This window comes from Dermacentor variabilis, chromosome 4, assembly GCF_050947875.1.
Source record: "Dermacentor variabilis isolate Ectoservices chromosome 4, ASM5094787v1, whole genome shotgun sequence".
Classification (NCBI taxonomy): Eukaryota; Metazoa; Arthropoda; class Arachnida; order Ixodida; family Ixodidae; genus Dermacentor; species Dermacentor variabilis.
The window spans coordinates 96,159,670-96,168,956 of NC_134571.1; the positions used below are offsets into that span (position 1 = coordinate 96,159,670).

Below are 9,287 nucleotides of genomic sequence, written 5' to 3' on the forward strand. Positions count from 1 at the left end.
TATATGCATATGTCCTATATAGGAGTTTGGCCGACCGCGCAAATTCCGCATACCCGAGACGTGCCTAAGCATTGTGAAGTCACACAGGTGCAGCAATCATGATCGCATCGTTGGTACACACCTATAAGGGAGTTAGTTTAGGACAGTCCGAACGCAATGTTTTGTTTTCGGGGCCGCCAGCGATGGCCTCACAACTCATCACAAACGATATCACTGGGGCGACGGCGAAGCTATAGTGCAGCTCGGGCAGCACTGAAGTGATTTTTCTTCTTGCGATTGGAAGAGGTCCATAAAGAACGTTCTCGGTACAGTTCTTGGGAATCCTCGTGTCTCAAGGCGCCTGCCCATGCTGTGAAAGTCGCGTCGGGCCGGCAGACGCGCGCCAGCAGGTTGGGGAAAGGGGGAGATCTTCCTAACGCGGGCTGTGCGTGGTAAGCACGGGAAGCGCTATCAACGCCACCAGGCGAGTCACGTGAGGCCGCACCGACGACGCCCGGTTTATTGATCTGCAGATAGTCCCCAGCAAGCGGTGAGTGTGGAAGAATCCGCATCCGCTGCTGTTTTCTTCCGCACGTGGTGACTAACCACATTGATCCCGTGGGAGACGCCACGCTGCCCGTACCTCAGCAGGTGAGTCGAAAACACTTGATTACCTAGCGTATTCTCTTGGATGAAGCCCTCAGCGCTCGAAACATGCGTTCCAAGCGTAAAATGCTTTGCGAGTGCGCGCGTATTTGTAATTGTTTTCTCGAACTTGAATCGGACCGCTGTTTACGAGTTGACGTGCGTCATGCAGCGCGTCAACCGCGCTGCATGGTGTGCCAAGGAGCATGGCTCCGTTGGAGCTCCCATCGTCTCTACAGTTTAAAGTGTGGAATCCCGAACGAGTACGGTTCATTTACAGACTAGGAAATTAAGTATTAATTATAAGACAGAGCGTGGGAAGTTGCCGTGAATTCCAGTATAATGTACTCAATCACTAGCTTGCGCACGTCATTCAATAGCCGGCAGCACTTCTGGGATCCAGTATGATTTTAATACTGAGGCTCAACAACCTCCAGCTCCTGCAACACAGTCGTGCGCATGACGCACAATTGTACGCACGCCATCGGTAATCATCTAGCGCCGGGTATAGACATTCTGGTGGCCACTGAATGAGCGTCCCTTTAGGCAGCGCCGAAAAGAAATCAGCGTGTTCTGAGGATTGCGGCACTGCACAGCCAAGTTGGAAGTAAACACAAAAGGTTCCTCTTCTCTTCCCTGGGCGTATCCGGAAACGCAACGTCATCCATCTTGAGTGAGCTATTCCGTGTATCTTCTTTATGCAGACATGAGGTCGGAGTTCCACGTGCCGTGCCGCAAAACGGTCGCCATGAAATTCCGTGCGCTAGCATGCCACCCCTATAGGCATTCGCCTTACTGCCCTCTGAAGTAAAGAAGCTATGGGAGCCTGGTTGAGCATACTGAGTCTCACTACGAGGAGCCTAAATTAGGCGCTGCCACTTTAACCCGCACCAGCTCGGAGCGGCTTATCAAACATCCAGGAGGATTTATTGGCTTTCTCCGCATTGACCCGGGTGTGCTAAATTTGCGCGGCCGAGTGCACACTGGCAGTGAAGGAAGTTTCCGCACTATACGACTGGCGCTAGATAGGGGCAGCTGTCAGTAGGTCCCTCTTCGAGGGATCCGGAGCAGCATGCCTTCCGGCAACTTTGTGAATGCCCCCGGTAGCCCCCTAACGGGTAATTCAGCCCGCCCACAAACGGAGTGTCAGTCATGCAACGGCGAAACGTATATACGCGCGCTCCTGAGCCCCTTGCAGCAGCAGCAGCAGGAGCAGTCGTGATGGCGGCGGCTGTTCTTCCGGTGCTTGTCACGCCCATCGCTCAACCAGTGACGTGCTTGCGCCTCGCTTGAGCGATCGCCGACCCACAACAACAGCGCGGCGGCGTTGTATTTCGTGTACCTTATGTGTGTGCGTGTGCGCGCGCGCGCGCGGAGAAGGGGCGTAGGCTCTCGCTTGGAGTCCTGTGATGAAAGCGCTCACGTAACAACGAGGTGTTTTGCTGCGGCGGGCGTATACGTTCGAGTGTGACATGCATGGTAGCACGGCTATTTGGCAGAGAGAAAGTTTCCCGCCACGTCGGGTAATGATTGCTCACAGTCACTTGCATTCGTCCCGTTTCATTGAGCCAGACGGTAAGGCTGCCATGCCGTATACTCCCACGAAAAAGAAAGTTGGAGGTCACTGAACTGCAACGGGCATAATCAGTTTTCTTCCTAGATTCACAAAGCGATATCGTCGCGCTCATGGTACTAGGCGCATTCCTGCGTCGTGTGAAAAGCAAACTCGTTGAAAGGCGGCTCACGTACTCGAACGGTGTAAAAGAAACACGTGTATTAAAGCGGCGCGACACACCTTGTCCCAATATCTGCTGACGCTCGTCTCAAGCTACTGTTGCCACCTCAACCGTCAAAGGTTATTGCACGCTCCTCAAGGGGTCTAATCGCGCATTATACTGTCACCGTGAATGCACATTGCATTGTTTTACATCGTCAGTGCGATCGAGCTAGAGCGGAGCCCTGTGGGAGAAAAGTCAAATTACATAGGGCCCTATTATGCAAACTGTGAAATCTATACAGCTTGACAGGCTGTGATAGCCTGATCAGTATATTTTATGTGACGTTTATCGGCTAAATATTTTTGCTCTTTCAGAAGAACTTCTCTTTGTCTGTTTCAGAAGAACTCTTTGTCGAAGTGGTAGGTAATATTTATGCTTAATAGGTTTTTACTATAGTTATATGGTATTTAGGAGATGTTGTCGTTTAATTCGCGCCGGCTACTCCTTTTCACATAGGGACTTTAAAAAAATAATAAATAATAACAAAAATAGTGAAACCATAATAACAAAAATTCCGGTAGCATAAGTACACTAATGTCACACTATAACTGAAATGCAACTCCTAATCATAATAACACAAAGTCCAGTCACGCAAGTAGACTAATGCCACACTAAAACTGAAAGTCACCTCAGAAACACAGCAACACAAGGTCCAGTCGCGTATGTGCACTAAAGTAAACGGTAAGTCCGGTCCCTTAGCTAGACTAAAATAAGGGCACATATGAAATCACGGATTAAATTGTTATGAAGTTACAAAAAAAAAAACTAGGCATTGGATTGGCCAAAGTTGGGTAAATGTAAAACATAGAATATGCTATCACATTTAAACGCTCTACTCAATACTTTCCGGGAAAATTGCTGGCTTCTAGAAATCTTTGAAGCGCCAGTAACGCTCGTCTTTGCGATGAGTATGTTGGCCAAGGACCTAAGATCTGAGAGCCTGCTCAAACTACGTGTTAGCTGAAAGAAGGTGTACGTCTAGTTAAAAACTGTTTATTAATTCTGACTGCCTGTTGCGCGCCGAAATATTTGGCACTGTTCGACAGCGGTGGCTATCAAGGTTTATTTCAGGCTATTTTCGTGTCATCCGTCCTCATTACCGTCGTGTCTGCTTGCGACAAAAAGTCACCAAATAAGAAAAGTTCACTTTCCTCCAACAACAATTCGACCTTGTCAATTAAGGGGGAGGGTGTTTGCCACGGGACAAACATAGCCCCCTTACGGATGCGCAACAGAACCCATCTCACGATGAATGTCGACGGTCATGCGATTGCAGCATTGAAGCTATGCAGCTATGCAACGACACATCGTAGTGCCACCGCCAAACGCGTCATGTGTAAGACGCATGTGTGTAACCGGACGGGATTCTTCTTCTTCTTCTGCGAGCTCCCGCTGCTGCTTGCCGCATTGGCCAGTTTGGCCAATGTATGCTTAGCACAGGTGAGTCCGGGGCGGGGGGAAACAGCAATGACAAAAAGACAGGGAGGTTAGCCAGTTCTGCTGGCTATCCTGTGTTGTGGAAAGAGGGTAAATGGAATAAAAGATAATAGAAAAGAGATATCACAAAAAAAAGAAAGGGAAGAAGAGCAAAAAGGATAATGCAGGAAAAGAAGGAAAAGCGAATACGGCACTGCTTAAAGTCCCTCTCTGAGACCAGTTCTCCGCAAGAAGCGCAAGAACGCTTTCTCGTCGACTACTTGTGGGGCGCAGCAGATTAATGTGAGGGCGTGCAATGATAATCGCATTAACGTTGACAGTCACCCTCCTCCAGTTTGTGTTCCCACTGCCGCTCGTAGACTCAAGCTGCAGTGACCCAAGTTAGCGTCAAGGAGGTTCATTAAAAAGCTGCACGCACTCGGTGACGCATACCCTGGGTGCATGCCCAATGAGCGCCTGCCATACCTAGCTGGTGGTGCGGGCTTCCCCACTTTCTTTTTCTTTCTTTTTCTTTTATGGGGACAAACAAAGCCAATGAGCCAAGCTGGCGGGAAAGATCTTCATTGAAGCGCGTCACATATCCGGTGATATGGGGCAGAAAACTGTTACTACGTCGGCGATATCCACAGCGGACTTTCACTACTTCTATTAATTTTTTCCCTCCCCCTTTTCCTTTCCCCCAGTGTAGGGTAGGCAACCGGGCTCAGTAAGGCTCACTCCTGGTTAACCTTCCTGCCTTCCATTTATAATTGTTGTTGTTTTTTCTCTCTCTCTCTCGCCAGTGGGACATACCGAGGGACCCAACTTGACATCAAAGAGGCTCACTGAAGAGCGGCACATAGCCCCAAGATGGAGGGAAAACGGCTAGGCGCGGATAGACAGACAGACATAATGCAAACTGGGTGCAGTTCCCAAAAGGACCTCATTGCATTAAGAGTAAAAGAAAAAAATACATTGCGCTTGTCTAAGCAGCGCGAAACTGCGCAGTGTCCGGTACGGGCAGTGAGCGGGCGATCGCGGTATACATCCCCGAGCGTGGCTCCCGGCGGCCTATCCGCCGGCACAGCGGCCAGCGTAGCCGGCCCCGATGTGGGTCAAGACCAGAAATGTGCTGCAGCCCGCACCGGCGCCCGATGGAGAGCGGGAGGAGCCGCCACGCCAGAAATGTAGACGGCGCCCGAGGGAAGACAAGCTGGGCCGCTACTTCGGACGGTGTGCGCGCGCACGCGCAAAGGATGCAGCTTTTTCTTTTAAATTTTTTTTCGCTACGAAGGCACGTCCGTTAACAACGCATCGCGCTCGCTTTGTGCACTTGGGTGAAGGTGTGGGAGGGCGCAGGGAGATTGAGACGGTGTTGTTCACGTGCCCGATGTTGTATAAGCGGGAGTCTGAAAGGGCTGAGGCCCCGGGCTGGCGTGACACTTGAAGAATGGGAGGCCATCTATTTCGAGGCATTTGAGAAGAGATTAGTGCGCAAGAAAATGTAGGGAGATGGTCCGCTTTTTCGTTTTCTAAACGGAGACAAGATTAAAGGACGTTTCTCACACCTTCCTAAGAGTCTCTGTGTATGTCAACAGAGTCTCTAGCAATTGATCTAAGCTGTAATTTACCATGACTGCAACTTATCTGTCAATCGGAGACTGTGGACTTTTCCGCCAAACTTTTATTTAAATTTCTTTTTGTGACAATACCGCAGGATTTCAAATTTTGTTCGCTGTATTCGTGTCTAAACTTCGCGTTTCTTTTATCTCTCTCACTTGGTAACCTTGTTGTCTTGTTAAAGACGTTGAGCGTGAATGTTGACAATATTACATAAATTTATAAACAATCTTACTATTGTTGTACGCATTTAGCCCACTCCCCTCTACAATGCCTAGGCGTTTCAGGGTATGCGAAAAGAAAGGAAGGAAGAAAGAAAGAAAGAAAGAAAATAGGGGTGTTGTGGGGTTCTAAGCGCTTTACCCCATCGTTTCATAACACCACAAAGTGTGGACGCAGTATCGGCTCCCCTCGCCTAAACAAGAGGTTTGCCCACCTATTTGGAACTATTTATATGCTAAAAGCAAGTGGGCATCGTATAATAGTTTCGATGATGGCATTCGCTTTAGTTAGCACGCATTAGCTTTACTTAGCAGGACGCTTGATTTTGCATCGGCGAGTTTGCGGCACTGTATACTTACGTATGCTGTTTTTCTTATAGTCATGCACGAATGGGCACTTTTTTTTTTTTAGCAGCCACCGCATCACATTTCTAATTACAAATCAGTGCATGTCTGCCACTGTCTCTTGTGCACCCAATAAAGAGATATATTGTTTTTGTGCATCGTCTCTCTTCTTCTCGTGCACTTCCCTTAACTGTAATACAACTATAAGTGCCTGGCGTTTCACAATTTTGCCTCATCTCTGATTTTACTCTTTTACTTGCGTGACGTGCGAAATCGTGGAACTTGTCCATCAGCTGACAGAAAAAGGCCATGACATTTTTTTTCAGTGGATATCAGGCCATTGCCGTATTATTGGAAATGATGACGCAAATAAGGCAGCTCGGACGTCAAACAAAGAAGACCGCTGCGTCCCCATTCCTCTCTCAAGGACCGACGCTGCGAGACAACTTCGCATTCTAGCACGCACGCCCTCCTTAACAGAGTGGAATACCGCACATACAAGGCGCCCCAGACTGCACAGACTAAACTCTTCGCTGCAACTCAGACCTCCGGCCGGACTGCACTGACGCGAAGCGTCTCTGCTTTGTCGGTTGTGGCTAGGAGTTGCCTTCATGAGAGCTTATTTAGCACTACTTGGAATGGCTGACAGCCCTGAATGGGATGTTTGCGGATGCGAGAATATTGACCACTTATTGTGTCATTGTCCTCAATCTGAAGCCAAAAGACAATCTATGTTAACACGTTCATGAAACTATATGATCGTCCTCTGAGCATGCAGACGGTACTAGAACACCCTCCCAACCGATCATCGGCTCAGAAAGCAGTGAAGGCACTTTTGTGCTTTCTCAGAATGTCTGGCCTTCGCGAGCGGCTTTGACTCTAGTACTGTCCGTGCACGTCTCTCTCTCTCTCTCTCTCCGCCTTCTCTCTTCCCTCAGTGTAGGGTAGCCAACCGGACTCTTGACGGGGTAACATCCCTGCCTTCCTTGTATCTCTCTCTCTCTCTCTCTCGCTTGCGTTGACTTCTTTTCCCGAGATGTGGACACCACTAAATTTTTCTCTTGAAATTTTTCATTTTATTTAAATTAACTTTTTCTGGGGCAATGTTCAGGCGCCGACATATAGATAGACAAAAAGCTGTTGAGAAAAACATGTGCCTGGAAATGCCATCATTTGTTTCTTTTCATCATCTGTCACATTTTTTTTTCTTCTGAGAATCCAATCTGCTCCCCGCTCAAATTATGCTTGCTTCCAGTAAGGTGAATGGTGGGCTCCATCCTAGTTCTACTTTATTTATTTTTCATAATGCGGAGCTTTCGTAGGTCCGTGAATGTAAGAGTTGGCGCAGGTCTGCTGAAGTTCTTTCGTCATTTTTTTTTAATGCTTCGTTCTTACGCTAACTGAAGACCCGCACAGCGGCGACCACACTAAGCCCGGTTTCGGCGTAGTCCAACGTCGCCGCTCTATAACCACGCTAGCGCGAACTTGGGCCAATCGGTCTGTGAATGCCATAGTGAACGGCGCAGACGACACGACAGAAAAGAAAGACGGAACACATGCGTTTGCGTTCCCGTCTTCCTCTCCTGTCCGGTCATCTATAGGCTGTTCACCATGGTACAACGACGCCGTTCGCAGATCAAAATGCGTACTTCGAGGCCGGCTGGCGCGAAGTAAGACAGCCAGGAGTGACGCCACAGCTGCTCGGGAAACTCGCCGACGGGGATGGTTCTGCACCCTCTATTCCACTGCCTCCTTCCCTTTAAAGAGGGATAAATAAAGTTTTTCATCATCATCATCCGCCGCTGCGCTTGTCGCTACTGTGTACAATACTTCCCGCCCTGTCGGCACGGCTGTGCGTACGCTTAGTGAGGAAAGAAAGGGGAGAAAACAAGTACAAAGGCGTGGCGTGAGGAAGCGATGAGGGGAGCAAAAGAAGACGTCTTTTAAACCTACTCCTTTTTTAAGAAACTATATCACTATTGTGATGAAATGTATATAACCAGGTGTGGATGCCTCGTAGAGTCACCGGATACTCTTCATCTCCGACATGCAATAAAGGGAGGAACACCCAGAGAAGGACAAAGCCATAGGGATACAAAAAGTGTTCAAGAACGAGCTTCATCTGGTAGATTACAGAACTCGTTGCACAACAACCACAAGTTCACAAGCCCAAACACAAGGCCCCAATGCGATACGTTTTAAAAAAGAAAATAGGAAAAATAAACCCGGTAGATGCCACGCCCTGTGGGAATCGACGTTATGCGAATTAGTGTGCGGGGAGCCTACCAAGTTAACGAAACGACCGTGAGAGCACCAAGACGTAGACAGCTGTTTCATGACTTACATGACACGCATGTCATGACATTCATGTCATGACCTATCATTTGTGTTTGTCATACACTCTTGTCATACTATGCCATTTGTGGTACATACCACGTTAACTAAACGACAATGAGAACAGCAAGACGTAGGCGACTGCTTTATGGTCTACGTGACACATATCATGATGTTCCTGTTATGACCAATCATTTATGTTGGTCATACACTCTTGTCATACTATGCCAATTTTGGTACATAAAAAATTAACGAAACGACCATGAGAGCACCATGACGTAGGCGGCTAGATAGATAGATACTGTCAAAATGGCAAATGTTCGCCAAGAAATACTTCGCATTTAATAGCCGAGAGATCCCCACAATACACCATACATCACAATGAAAATACAGAATGAACATACAAGAACACGTATCTGAAAGCATAGGCTCTGTACAGCCACAACTGTAGAACATATCGATGCACATCATCCGAATACACCTCTTGGTATTTTCCAGGCTTCCGTAGCAGAGCATGGGGCCCGGGTAGATGCAGGCGACGGTGCCAAGGCTTCAGCTTCACTGCTCCAAGATATCGCTGTCCACCCGGACGTCACTTTCTGCCTGAAGCTAACTGCAGTAATGCTGCTACACCAGCAAGCCCGCCTTCTAAGGAATCTACGGTGGCTTATTGTCTTTGTTTTTTTTCTTTGTCTCAACAACAGCGTTTGATCACTGTCTTTCAGCTCGACAAGACTGCTGTGCAGCTTCAGATTCCGAATAGGATAGACCCTGTCTCCTAAATATATCGTCATTATTAACAGCTGTATTGGCGGCGAACTATACGATAGATATAGAAGGGAGTAAAGAAATAAGCTTCCTGATCAGATATGAGCTCTTTCAGGGCGATGTGCTCACTAAGTATACGAGAACGTTACATATAAAGCGAGTGCCTAACTACTTCGCCTGA

At 48.1% G+C, this 9,287-nt stretch overlaps 1 long non-coding RNA gene across 1 annotated transcript; it reads left to right on the plus strand.

Annotated features, from left to right (window-relative positions):
• Positions 1 to 526: 526 nt before the first annotated feature.
• On the plus strand, positions 527 to 6,136 carry LOC142577858 (uncharacterized). Its single transcript, XR_012827081.1, has 3 exons — positions 527 to 630; positions 2,717 to 2,761; positions 4,622 to 6,136. It is a non-coding gene; the product is annotated as an uncharacterized LOC142577858 (long non-coding RNA).
• The last annotated feature ends 3,151 nt before the right edge of the window (positions 6,137 to 9,287 follow it).